The sequence below is a fragment of the Scyliorhinus canicula genome, chromosome 7, assembly GCF_902713615.1.
Source record: "Scyliorhinus canicula chromosome 7, sScyCan1.1, whole genome shotgun sequence".
Lineage (NCBI taxonomy): Eukaryota > Metazoa > Chordata > Chondrichthyes > Carcharhiniformes > Scyliorhinidae > Scyliorhinus > Scyliorhinus canicula.
The window spans coordinates 45,653,105-45,667,454 of NC_052152.1; the positions used below are offsets into that span (position 1 = coordinate 45,653,105).

At 45.5% G+C, this 14,350-nt stretch overlaps 1 protein-coding gene across 5 annotated transcripts in view; it reads right to left on the bottom strand.

Annotated features, from left to right (window-relative positions):
• Positions 1-11,369: 11,369 nt before the first annotated feature.
• Positions 11,370-14,350, bottom strand: part of cfap91 (cilia and flagella associated protein 91) — a 157,560-nt gene continuing 154,579 nt past the window's right edge. For 3 of the 5 annotated variants that reach the window (XM_038801917.1, XM_038801923.1, XM_038801922.1), the window contains exon 18: positions 12,751-13,697. The gene's annotated coding sequence lies outside the window, so the exon portion shown is untranslated. Of the gene's footprint in view, positions 11,656-12,750; positions 13,698-14,350 lie in introns of those variants that run through there. The other 2 variants (XM_038801919.1, XM_038801921.1) reach the window with 2 other exon arrangements.

Here is a 14,350-nt window from a genome sequence, read left to right on the forward strand (position 1 = left end):
ATTGAAAAGATGAACTGGTTGGAACAGGGAGGTGAAAAGCAGGATGATAGGAATAGAGAAGGAAGTGAAGGTGGAGAGAGTAGGGGAAACTGGTTTGAGACGGCTGTATGTCATGGAGATAAACTAGAGTTCTATGCCCTTCAGGACATATCCAGCCTAACGAGGATTTGGCTGGCAGATAAAAAGTTGATTTTAGCATTTCTAACAGCTGAGTGCATGTAAAAGAGAAGTGGTAAGTGGAGGCCTTTGGAGCAATAGTCATTAAGTCTGCTGCATAGATTGAGGAAGACTTTAAGCAATTCAAAAGTAAGGCACTGTTGGAATTGATTGTTGGGAATGAGTTGGGCCAAATGGATCATGTCAGTAGGGGAAAAGTTTTGGGGACAGTGATCATTGTGGAAAGAACAGGGAGCAATCCAGAGTAAGAACTAACGAGGAAGTGGTGCAGTGGTTAGCACTGCTGCCTCATGGCGCTGAGGACCCAAGTTCGATCTCGGCCCTGGGTCATCGTCTGTGTGGAGTTTGCACATTCGTGTCTGCGTGGATCTCGCCCTCACAACTCAACAGATGTGCAGGATAAAAGCACATTACTGCGGATGCTGGAATCTGAAACGAAAGGCAAAATGCTGGAAAATCTCAGCAAGTCTGGCAGCATCTGTAGGGAGAGAAAAGAGCTAACATTTCGAGTCTGATGACTCTTTGTCAAAGCTAATAGACAGAGACTGTTAGGCTGGAAGGCTGTAGTGTGCCTAACCGGAACATCACATCTTTCGAAAGACTCATCTTTCATTCTCACTCCACGGTATAAATATTTCCCACTCTCTCTGTCTGTTAGCTTTGACAAAGAGTCATCGAACTCGAAACGTTAGCTCTTTTCTCTCCCTACAGATGCTGCCAGACTTGCTGAGATTTTCCAGATGTGCAGGATAGGTGGATTAGCCACGTTACATTGCCCCTTAATTGGAAAACAAATATGAATTGGGCACTCTAAAAAAAATTTTTAAGAATTAACGAGGAAAGTCAACTTCAATGGGGTAAAAATGGATCTGGCCCAGAATCAAAGATTAGCAGGTAAAATTGCAAATTAATAATGGGCTGTTTTTACAGAAGAGATCATTCGAGTACAGAGTCAAGGGGGAAGGGAGGACAGGCGACTCCAGAACTCCCTTGATTGCAGAAGAGTTGGAGATTAGGATCAAGCAGAAAAAGTGCCTAAGAGAAGTGAAGTAGATGTTACTCTTGGCCTGTTTCTCAATTATGAGAAAATACTGGCAGCTAACTTAAAAGGGGACTCCAAAGTCTTTGTTAGGCATGTAAATAGTAAGGGTGTTACGAGGGAAGCCGTGAGTGGCCAAAAGGGAGTTCATGCATGCAGGCAGGGGTAAGACTGAGGTATTCAATGAATACTTTGTATCTGTCCTTACCAAGGAAGCAGATGCTATCCATTCATGGTAAAAGAAAAGTTCAGACATTTTGGTTTAAAATTGATGAAGTATTGGATAGGCTATCTGTATTTAAAAGTTGATGAGGCACTAGGAAAGAATGGCATGCATCCAAGGATGCTGAAGGAAGTGAAGTGGAAATTGCAGAGGCACTTTTCCAATCTTCCTTAAACTTGGTGATGGTGCCACAGAATTTGAAGAATTGCAAATATTACACCCTTCAAAGGAAGATATAAAGATAAACCCATCATCAATAGGCCAATCAGATTACCTCAGTGGTGGGAAATCTTTTGGAAACAATTTGGGTCAAAATTAACTCAGTTGGGTTCATGCCGCTTAATTAAGAAAAGCCAGCATAAATTTATTGAGGGAAAAGCATGCATAAATAACTTGCTTGAATTTTTTGAGGTAATGGAGAGAGTTGATGAGTGTAATATTGTTGATGTGATGTATGGGGATTTCCAAAAGGCAGTTGATGAAGTGCTGCCCAGCAGACTGAAATAAAAGGGACAGCAGCAACATGGATATGTAATTGTTCCTGTCACTCCAAGAATATTGGCGAAGTTCTTTTCCACACTGGAGGAAGGATTATAGTGAAGTTCCCCAGGGATTGGTGTTACGACCTCTGCTCTTCCTGATGTATGTTAATGACCTAGGATACAATTCTAATAATCTTTTAGTGTCACAAGTAGGCTTATATTAACACTGCAATGAAGATACTGTGAAAAGCTAGTCGCCACACACCGGCGCCTGTTTGGACATCGAGGGAGAATTCAGAATATCCAATTTGTCTAACAGCACGTCGTTCGGGACTTGTGGGAGGAAACCGGAGCACCCGGATGAAACCCATGCAGACACAGGAGAACGCGCAGACTCCGCACAGGCAACGACCCAAACCGGGAAGCCATTAGGAACAGGAATGGTGGTGTCCTTGGATAAAGGGGTCAATCTGAGCTTGGGTATTTTCATGACCATCTCACTTCGTACAGACCAACAATTAAATGAAAGACCTTCCTGGTTGTCACTCCACAGTTTCATATTAATCAGTTTACAGTTTCCAATCATCGGCTCAGTTCCTCATCTCTTGAGCTTATAAAAAAATTTCAAAGAGCCATTCATGTCTTCAGGACTTCACAACCAATGAAACGCTTGTACTTTTGATGTTTGGTCATTGTTGTGATGTAGAAAACATGGAAATTATTTTTCCCAAAACAAGGTCCCATAAAGTGCAACAAGATCATGACCAGATAATTTATTTTTAGTGATGTTGGTTGAGGGATAAATTATGGCTTGGACGTTGGGGAAACTCTCCTGCTCTTCTTCCAATTATGCATTGTTTTTTTTAAGCCCAGGTCAGGGAGCAGGCATGCATTTAAAGTAGTCAAGGCACTGCCTTCATTTAACATCTGATCCGAGGCGGTTAAAGGGAGTGCAGGAGCAGAGAGACATACATGTGTGTTTTTCTTTATGTATAAAATCGAGGTTGGCAGGACAGGTTGAGAGAGTGGTTAATAAAGCATACGGCATTGTGGGCTTTAGCATTAAGGGCATAGAGTACAAAAGTTTGGATGTGCTGCTAAACCTAAGATGAAGGCAGTGAAGGAATTAGCAATAGTTCAGAAAATATTCATGAGAATGGTTTCAAGGTTTAGGAACATTGGTTAAGTACAAAGATTTGAGAAGTTCACTCACTTGGCTGACACCCCACACTGCCCTTGTCCCAGTTATCTAATGAGGAAAGAAGGACAGGCTGGGTCTGTACCCTTGGCAGTTTTGAAGAATGAGTTGTGATTTTATTGTAAGATCTAAAACTCTGAGGAGACTTGACAGAGTGGAAGCTGTAAGGATGTTTCCCCTTATGGGAGAGACTAGAAGTAAGGGGTACAGTTTGAAAGTAGGGGGGTGGATTCTCTGCTGGCGGGATGCTCCCTTTTGCCAGCAGCCTGGGGGTTTCCCGACGGCGTGGGTCTGCCTCACAATGGGAAACCCCATTGACTAGCCAGCGTAACGGCGTATCCCGCTAGTGAGGTAAAACAGAAATGTGGCGCCGCAGGGCAGAGAATCCAGCCCAAGGACTTTCCCATTTAAGACTGAGATGAGAAACATTTTGTGAGGGTCGTGAGTCTTTAAAACATTCCTGGAGGTGGAGAAATTGCATATTTTTAAGCCGCAGGTAGATAGATCTTTGACTAGCAAGGGAGTTAAAGGTTATTGGGGGGGGGGGGGGGGGGGTAGGTGAAATATGGAGTTGAGGCCACAATCAGATTAGCCATGATTTTATTGGTGACAGAGCAGGCTTGAAGAGCTGAACGGCCTACACCTAATTAGTACATTTGTACGGTGGAAGTACTCCATGGGGCAGAGGAAGTTGAAAGAAGATTTGATAGAGGTATTCAAAACCAAGAGGGATCTGTAAAAAGTAGACAGGACAAAGATGTTCCCATTGGTGGAACGATCTAGAACCCGAGGGCACAGATTTAAGGTAATTGGCAAAAGAAGCAGGAATAACATGGGGAAAACTTTTTCCATTCAGTGACTGGTTGGATCAGGAATGCACGGAGTGGTGCAGTGGCTAGCACTGCTGCCTCACGGCGCCAAGGTCCCAGGTTTGAACCCGACCCTGGGTCACTGTCCATGTGGAGTTTGCACATTCTCGCCATGTTTGCATGGGTTTCGCCTCCACAACCCAAAGATGTGCAGGGTAGATGGATGTTTCATGGATTGGCCGTGTTAAATTGCCCAATTGGAAAAATGAATTGGGTACTATAAATTTATTTTATAATCAGGAATGCACTGCCTGAGAATGGTGACAGTGTAGTCAAAAAGGTTTAATGGGGAATTAGATTATCATCTGAAGAGGAAAAATTGCAACGCTACGGGAGAAAAGGAAGTGGCACCAGATGAATTACTCCATTGGAGGGCCAGCATAGACACAGCAGGTTGAATGACCTCTGCAATAACCATTCTATGAGTCCATTATCTTGAGTGGAAACTGAAGTTTTAGCCAGAACAAATGGCAGCCTCCATTCTGGCTGTGCTTATTAAGACTTGAAGCTCCTATTTTGACAATACAAATTAACTAGTTAACTCTCCTTTGTTTCACCGCCCCCCCCCCCCCCCCCCCCCCTAGCTTCTTACAACCATACTGCAACGGCTTCTGTATAGAAAGTGTGTAAAATGATATAACATGAGGAGGCTAAGCTTGCTATCTCAATAGTCCAAGCATACCACTCGACTGTTTTTGTGATGGTATATTTTCTTTTTCTAATAAAATAACAGGTGAAGTCCCTATGATGTGAAAAATTGCATGTTTGTCTATTGTGGGGTTATACAGATTATTCTTTTTTTTCTGAAAGATAAATGTAATATTTCCAAGTTTGCAGATGTTGCAAAGCTAGATTGGAATGTGTGTTGAAGAAGATGCAAAAGGGGCTTCCAAGAAGATTTGGACAGACTTAGTATTGGAATATAATGTGGAAAAATGTTAAGTTGTCCATTTTGATAGGAGGAACACACGCATTTATTAAATGGTACAAGATTAGGAAGTGTAGATGTACAAAGGGACCTAGGTGTCCTTGTCAATAAGTCACTGAAAGCTAACATGCAGTTGCAACAGGCTATTAGGAAGGCCAATGGTATGTTGGCCTTTACCGTAAGAGAGTTTGAGTACAAGAGTGGTGAAGCTTGCTTCAATTGTATAGGAGCTTGGTTAGACTGCGCCTGGAGTGCTCCGTGCAGTTTTCGTCCTCTCTGGAAGGATATTGTTGCCATAGAGGGAGTGCAGCAAAGGTTCACCAAACATGTTTCCAGGATGGTGGGACTGTCTTATGATAAGAGATTGGGGAACCTGGGCCTGTATACTCTAGATTTTTAAAGAATGACAGGTGATCTCATTGAAACCTACAAAATACTTAAAAATAATAAACAGGCTAGGTGCAGATAAGAGGCTGGATTCTCCGTTCTGGATACGAAGTCCCCACGCCGGCGTAAAAATGGTGCCGTCTTAAGCAAGGAAAGCTGGCGCAAAACGGTCACCAATTCCCCGTTTTGCTGGGGGTTAGCAGGGAGGTAGCGTAGAAAACCCAGCTCTAGCTGCCGAAATGGTGTGGAGAATTATCGAGTCTGTGGCCACGCATGCACACGGCGACGGCCTGCAGCGGCCACAGGGTGCATCATAGCAGATGCTGCTCACGGACCCGGCTTGCAAAATATTCTCCCACCCCCCACTTCGGCCAGCTTGTGCCTCTGGACCACCCCACCCCTGCCCACCCCCGTCTGGCACCGCTGGGCTGAGTCCGCAGCTGCCACACTGAGTTCCCGATGGGTGAGACCACACGTGTCCCACACCGTCAGGAACTCGGCTGGCAGCGGACGTAGCATCACGGGGCGCGCCTTAGCCAATGTACAGTGGCCGTGGATATGGCACGTGGTGTACTCTGCGAGTACTCAGTTTTTCAGGGGTAGAGCATCGCAAAAGCTGCGCCGCCCCTATTTCGCCGTAATCGGGGATTCTCTGTCCCATCGCCAAATGTGATTTCGGCGTGGGGATCGGAGAATCCAGCCCAAGATGTTTCCCTTGTTTGGGGAGACTAGAACCAGGAGATATAATATCAAAATAAGGAGAAGGCCAGCAAGACCAAGATTGGGAGAAACCTTTGTACTCCCAGGGTTATCTTTGGAATTCTCTATCTCAGCACTGTGGAAGCTCAGTCATTGAGTATTTTGAAGTTAGAGTTTAACAGATTTCTAATTACCAATGATGTGGAGGAAAGACCATCATTGTACTGATGGGCTGAATGGCCTCCTTTTCTGATGTTCCATCCTATATCTCCTTGATTGGTGGGGAAACCATCATGAGGAAAGTTATGTGCTTTGCGTTGATGTACTAAATTCCCATGTAAAAGACGTTACTTTAAATCAGGGTAAACATAATTATGCTGTCGTCCTTATTTGATTAAAGCAGGCTTTAATTCCTTTCATTACGTTAGGCTTTCATTACTTTAATCATGCTTGGACTAAGGGAACAGTAGTGATTTTGTTCCACTCTCTGAGGTGCGTCATGGATGCCTCATCACTGAATAACCGATGTAGGCAGGAAATTATGAATGGTCACTACACTGGTTTAAATCCCAGATTAATATTTAGTAATATCAACCAAGTTATACAGTGGAAAGAGACCCTTTGGCCCATTGCGTCCACGATGGATTGGATTCAGTTTTTTTTTTATTTCATTGAGTTTGCAGAGTGGGGAAACCAAACCTGTAGTACTGTAGGCTTCCATTCTTTATACCCCATTGTCCATGTGAAATCAGACACTTTACTATGCGACGATTAAAACTACCTCCCGAAGGGTACTACTAAACTTTGTACTCGTTCAAAACTGACCTCTAATTGTTATTTTGGTATTAACTTTACTTATCTGTAAAAAAGTCGGGTCTGGGATCATAGAAATGCTTTTCAGACAAAAGCCCACAGAGCATGGACCAGATCTGGAAGTAGCTATTATATTTCCTAAGTACTGAAATAGTTGGGAACTCTTAAAATAAAAAAAAAACTCACTTAATTTTCCATTATTTGCGTGCTGTCATTTATCATGTGGTTGACCATGTCCTCATGGAACATAATTAATCTTATGAAGATCTTTGAGGCAACAATCGTGCACCTTAAGACTTATCTGTGAAGTGTATCTTCTGAATGAATAAGAAAAAAAGACTTGTTCAATTTACAATAAGGACAGAGGACACTGGAAAAACCTCCGCTGGTCTGCCAGCATCTATTGGGACAGAGGCCGAGGATGAGTCCTTAGTTCTGTTTGATGCATAATCCTTTCTGAGACCTCATTTTGTACAGGAAACAATGACAAGTGTTACATAGCTGTGTATTACTTGCAGCACAAAAATGGATTATTTCTTGTTTATGCTCCACACGAACCTCGGCAACATATTGCTCAATTCCTCTCCTCAATGGATTTAAGCTGGTCACCACAATTACTGTGGATTTAAAAGTGTTTTTTTCCTGAATTCCCTTCTGAATGTATTAGTTTTTTAAAAAATATTTTTATTCTCCTTTTTCACATTTTCTCCCAAATTTACACCCACCAACAACAAAGAATAGTCAATAACAAATATGTCAATCCCCATATCATTAACAACGATCCCATCCTCTCACCAAACCCCACGCATTAGCCCGCATGTTAACTTAAACAAATGACAAAAAGGAATCAGGAATCACCCATAGTCACCATTAACACACACAGCCCCCAACCCTCTCACCCACCCCCCCAACTAATGTTCGATGTTATCCAGTTCTTGAAAGTGTATAATGAATAATGCCCCTGAATTGTAGAACTCCATCCTTCCCCTCAGTTCAAACTTAACCTTCTCAAGAGTCAAGATTTCCAACAAGTCCCCCCACCACGCCAGGGAACAGGGTGGAGAGGCTGCTCTCCATCCCATCAGGATCAACCTTCGGGCGATCAACGAGGCGAAGGCTACAACATCTGCCTCCGCACCCGTTTCCAACCCTGGCTGGTCCGACACCCTGAATATGGCCACCTGGGGGCCCGGGTCCAGTTTTACGTGCACCACTTTAGAGATTACCCTAAAAACCTCCTTCCAGTAATCCTCTAGCTTTGGACAGGACCAAAACATATGAACGTGATTAGCGACCGCCCCCCCGCCGCCGCAACGGTCACACACATCCCCTACTCCTTCAAAGAATTGGCTCATCCTTGCCCTTGTGAGGTGTTCTCTGCATACTACCTCAGCAGTATCAGCCCCAACCTCGCGCACGGGGTGGAGGCATTCACTCTCCGGAGCACCTCACATCAGAACCCCTCCTCCATATCCTCTCCTCCAACTCTTCCACTTTGCTTTGATCCGTTCCAGTGGTGCCTTCTCCTCTTCCAAAATAGCTCTGTAAACCGCTGACACTACCCTTCTCCAGTCCCCCTGTCGTCAGCACCTCCTCCAGCAATGTGGAGGCCAATAGCCTTGCCCGAATTCGGCATCGGCAGACAGAGAATCCAACCCAAGGTGTTTACTGTACGTGTGTAAAGCCTTGGTGAGACCTCACCTGGCGCATTGCATGCAGTTTTGGTCCCCTTATAAAAGGTGGGATACACTTGCCATAGGGATGATGCATGGGAGGTTCACCAGATTTATCCTTGGATGGCAGGATTGTTTTATGAGGAGAGATTGGGGAGACTGGGTCTGTGTTCCCTGAAGTTTTGAAGAATGAAAAATGACCTATAATGGAAACTTACAAAATTCTTACAGGGTTGAAAGGGTTGGAGTAAATATAAGGGGCGGGGTTCTACGTTTCTGAGACTTGAGTGCTGATGTCAACGCAGAATTTGTGGATTTTCATGACAGAACTGTTTAACAAAGTTGTTTTCTGTGTCCCCCACACCCTCCAGGAGAAGGCAGTGCACAATGGCCGTGAGCGGGAGAAGACAGGAGGGAGACCGCCGGAGCGGCGGCCCCTCTCCGAGGCTGAGGTGAGGGTGCTGGTGTCGCTGGCGGTCTGGAGGAACGGGAGGTTGCCAAGGTGGTGCTTGGCCGCGGGCAAGGAAGTGAGACCCCCTCTTAGCTGTGGTTCCCTGTGACATGTGTGCCTATCCCCTATCACCCTCACCACCATCCCCCCCCCCCCCCTCCCCCATGGCCTGCAGTCTAATCATGCGTCTTGTGTCTTGCAGGACCTGCTGGTGATGGGTCAGGTCCATCTGGCATCCTCCGCCTCCAGCCAGTGCCACAGCCTGGTTACCTGTGGTTCAAATACAGATCTGCTCTGTATCTGTATCTGTCGGAGTCCTGGGTTGGCCATAATTCCCATGGTCCTTTGCAGGTGGCCATCTTAGATGGCTATACAGCCCTCTGCTGGAGACTCATGAGAGCCCAGAACACAGGTCGGAGGATGACAATCATTTCCCGTCACAGCTATCACCTGCACTCTCCACAATCCCAGAGATACTCACCTCGCTTGGGCACTTTAGTGAAGAGGCTCCTGGGACACTACCTAGTGCACACGACACAGCTGCTCCGGTACAGCAGGTGGAAGTAGGAACACCCGAGGGGGTGGACAGTCGGAGGGCAGGCTGATCCCAGGAACTAGCTGGCGACCAGACAGATCTCGAGCTTCTGGAACACACAGTCCCATCCATTGCGGAGATGCAGTCGTAGAGCCAGGGACTACATGAGGGGTTGTCTGCGGGCATTCAGCACCTGCAGGCGCAGTTGGAGTCCAACCCTGTGCAGGAGCAGGAGGTAGTGCCAACAATACGTGTCAGCCAGGCCAACACCGCATGTGTGGCGCCCACAATGGAGGCACTGGGGGCGACGGTTTCAGCTATGGATCAGGATGTCCAAGGCCTGGGGTATTCTGTGCAGACACTGGCCAAGGTCCAGGACAGGGTTACTGCCTCACAGGTGCTCATGTCCCAGAGCCACTGGAAATCGCAGTGGTGCTCCAGAGCGTGTCCCAGTCACAGCAGGCCATGACTGGGAACGTCAGCAGCTTTGCCCAGGTGCTGGCCAACGTGACGCAGACACAGAGGGAGGTGGCCCAGTCCCAGAGGGAGATGGCGCAGTCACTGGCTGATGTGACAACCCAGGTGGTGGCATTTGCAGCGTGATATGGCGCAATCTGAGACGGAGATGGTCCACTCCCTGTGCTCCATTGCCGCGAACGTGCGGACCCTGGTCAAGATCAGAGCGGGCCTCCAGGACTGGCAGTGGCAGGTGGCGGGGAGCCACGGGATAGCTCCCCTCGTACCACTGTCCCATGGAGTAGCCCGGGGGCCATAGGGCACTCAAGGAGGAGAAGGTGATGCAGCCTGTGCTGGAACACCGCAGCTCCTTGGACTCTTCCCCCCCCCCCGGCACACCCGGTGGGTAGTTGGCAGAACGGGGTGGCACCACGCCACCTGGGACTCCCGAGCAGCAGCCGGGCCGATCCAGGCCCAGTCGTCCCATAAGACGCCAGCCAATGGGGACCCAGGTCGCAGGGCGGGAATCACAGCAGGCTGCCTCCACCCCTGATGTACCGTCTGGGGACCCACCTAGATATAGCATTAGGGTCCGTAAGGGCAGGAAGTTAGACACTAGTTAATTTGGCACGGCTGCAGGGCAGAGTTTAGTAATAGGGTTTAGAGCAGAAATCTCTCTATATTGCTCACATTAAATACCTGCTGCCAGCGTTACAATTTGCCTTGGGATTCTGTGCGATGGGTGTGTGGGGTGGGGTGGGGTGGGCTGGGCTGGGATGGCTGGGGGTGGAGGGGGGAAGAGAATGAGTGATTGCCTTTCCCGATTTTGCTGTCGGTCAACAGAGAATCCTGCCCAAGGAGTTTCCTCTGGCTAGTGAATCTAAAACCAGGAGACAGAATCTCAGGATTCGGGATAGACCATTTAATACTGTGATGAGAAAGAATTTCTTCACTCAAAGGATGGTGAAATTCTGTACCCCAGAGTGTTGTAGCAGCTCAATCATTGAGCATGCTCAAAACAAAAAAAATCAATAGATTTCTGGAGACCAATGATACCAAGTAACATGGAGATAGCTTGGGAAAGTGTTGGGTGTTAGGCTGAAGTAAATGATCAGCCATGAATAGTGGAAAAGTTCGATGGGCTAAATGGCCTACTCCTGTTCCTATTACATGTCCTACAACAGTATGGCCAGCCCTCCTGCTGTTTGCAGAGCGCAGCAGTAGCGCTGCAAAGAGCGATGCTGAAAGCATGGAAACGCGCTAGAATTATTCTGACGAGGCGATTTTGTTTCTTATCCACCTTGATCGGAATGGGCACAAACATGCTGTGAATCCGTTCTGATGAAAGGTCACAGACCTGAAACATTAACTCAGTTTCTCTCTCCACAGATGCTGCCAGACTTGACAAATGTTTCCAGCATTTTCTGTTTTTATTACGCCATTCTGGAAATAACAAAGGATAGTTGAATAAGACCCGGAGTCATGCTAAATTCAATGCTCAGCATGTCCAATCAATGCAGAGCAGCAAATAACAAAACCAACAGAACGTCGAAGAAAAATATAGAATAAAAGTCAGAAGAAGTAGGAGTCAAATTGCACGGTGCACTGGTCACTTTCAACTTTGAAGATCATGTCTTGTTCCAGTTGCTGATAAACATGGGCATCAGCCTGGCACAGGAATCAGTGCAGGGAAGAACCATGAGGCTGATCCTTAGTGTTGGTGGTCTGAATTATGGGAAAGAACAAGAGACACTTGGGTTTTGCAGCAAGTAAAGAAGGCATCCAAGATATCAGGTATACAAGGTAGTAATTAATTAAGAAAACAGTCTAACATATTACCTTATCTGTGGGAACAGGATAAAGGGACATTGATTCAAACTAGTAAAAGGTAACGCAGAGGGGTGATCAACATTTAAAAAATGAATGCTGGGTAGAGTTGGGGAGGCTCTAACAAGAAATCGTTTAAGAAACAAAGTCCTGGGTAAGTGTAAGGGTAGTTCTGGAAGGCTGAAAGATTGTTGGATCCGTAAGTGATTTTGTGATTAAATCAGATCTCAATATGCTTGCATCTATTCCAGTCAGATATGTTAATTGACGACAACAATCTAGATTTAATGTAATAAATCGTCTGAAAACAGTTCACAGGGGCATTTTAAACAAAATATAACACCAAGCCACATAAGGAAATATTGGGTGTAATTTAATCAGCCAGACAAGGGTCTCACTCAGTTGAAGGACCCCTATTAGTTCCATAGGGTGGCCTGACGGAATGAATTGCTCCATATTGAGATGGATAGAAAGCTGGTTAGCAGACAAGAAGCAAAAAGATGGAATAAATGGCTCGTTTTTGGATTGGCAAGCAAAGTGGGGTACCACAGGGTTCTGTGCTAGGACCCAACTGTTCACATTATACATTAATGATTTGGATGAGGGAATTAAATCTATTACCTCCAAATTTGCAGATCATACAAAGTTGGGTGAGAGGGTAAATTGCGAGGAAGATGCAGAGATGCTTCAGCGGGATTTGGACAGGCTGAATGAGTGGGCCATATGCATGGCGGATGCAGTAGAATGCAGATAAATGTGAGGTTATCTGCTTCGGTAGCAAAAATAGGAAGGCAGATTATTATTTGAATCGCTGGAAATCGAGAGAGGTGGATACTCAGCGAGACTCTGGTGTCCTCATGCATCAGTCGCTGAAAGTAAGCGCACAGGTACAGCAGGCAGGAAAGAAGGCAAATGGTTTGTTGGCCTTCATTGCGAGATGATTTGAGTACAGGAATAGGGATGATTTACTGCAATTGTACAGGGCATTGGTGAGGCCACACCTGGAGTATTGTGTGCAGTTTAGTGTCCTTATCTGAGGAAAGATGTTCCTGCTATAGAGGGAGTGCAGCGAAGGTTTACCAGACTGATTCCGGGGATGGTAGGACTGCCAAATGAGAGACTGAGTCGGTTAGGATTATATTCATTGGAGTTTGGAAGAGTTGAGAGGGGATCTCAGAGAAACTTACAAAATTCGAACAGGATTAGACAATGGAGATTCAGAAAGAATGTTCCTGATGGTGGGGGAGTCCAGAACTAGGGGGTCACAGTTTGAGGATGAGGGTAAACCTTTCAGGACTGAGGTGAGGAGAACTTTCTTCATCCAGAGAGTGGTGCATTGAATAGTCAAGTCAAGTAACAAAGGTATGAATGAGGGTTTCAGCAACATATGAGCAAAGACGATGGCGATGTTACAGAGGTGGTAATAGGTGGTTTGGGGGTGGTTTAGCGCAATTGGCTGGACAACTGGTTTGTGATACAGAGCCAATAGCATAGGTTCAATCCCCATACGAGCTGAGATTATTCATGAAGACCCTGCCTCCTCAATGTTGCCCTTGCCTGAGGTGAGGAGATCCTCAGGTTAAATCACCACCACTCAACTCTTCCCCCTCAAAGGGGAGCAGCCTATGGTCATCTGGAACTATGACAACTTTACTTTAACAGGTGGTCTGAGTGGTATTTTCCATGTTGCACCTCATCTAATGAATGCATAACAATGCTAGTTAAACATTTAGCTTTATTTTTTATTCATAATGTCAGTGTACTATTACAAATGTATGTCTATTTAATTTATTTTAAGTATTACTAGTTAGTGAAAGAACTTGTGAATAAAGTGCATGTGAAAAAGAACAAACAAAATTCTACATTAAAGTAACTTTTCATTTTAACCAAATTTCTTTGTAAATATTCAGAGTAGCGTAAGAAATAATCACCGTGAATATCTGAAAGAAAAGAACATAGTTTCAATGACATTTCAAACACTCAAAAGCAGATAGATTATTAAACTGAGCTGCAAGCAGGTAGCATTCATAATGTACAGATACCATGTTTAAAATCAGGGCAGCATGGTAGCATTGTAGTTAGCACAATTGCTTCACAGCTCCAGGGTCCCAGGTTCGATTCCGGCTTGGGCCACTATTTGTGTGAAGTCTGCACATCCTCCCCATGTGTGCGTGGGTTTCCTATGGGTGCTCCGGTTTCCTCCCACAATCCAAAGATGTGCAGGTTAGGTGGATTGGCCATGATAAATTGCCCTTAGTGTCCAAAACTGCCCTTAGTGTTGGATGGGGTTACTGGGTTATTGGGATAGGGTGGAGGTGTTGAACTTGGGTAGGGTGCTCTTTCCAAGAGCCGGTGCAGACTCGATGGGCTGAATGGCCTACTTCTGCACTGTAAATTCTATGAAAAAAAACTGAGCTTTTTATGATGCTTTCCTTTATAATCAATTGAAGTACTACTCTGATCCTTTTTACCAGGAGTTACGAGACTGTAAATCTAAATTGAAAGCTCAAACGACACCATAACTGTCTTGTTAGAATGATTGGAATCCTTCAATTCAAGTTGTTATGTGGAATAACTCTATTACAATACAATC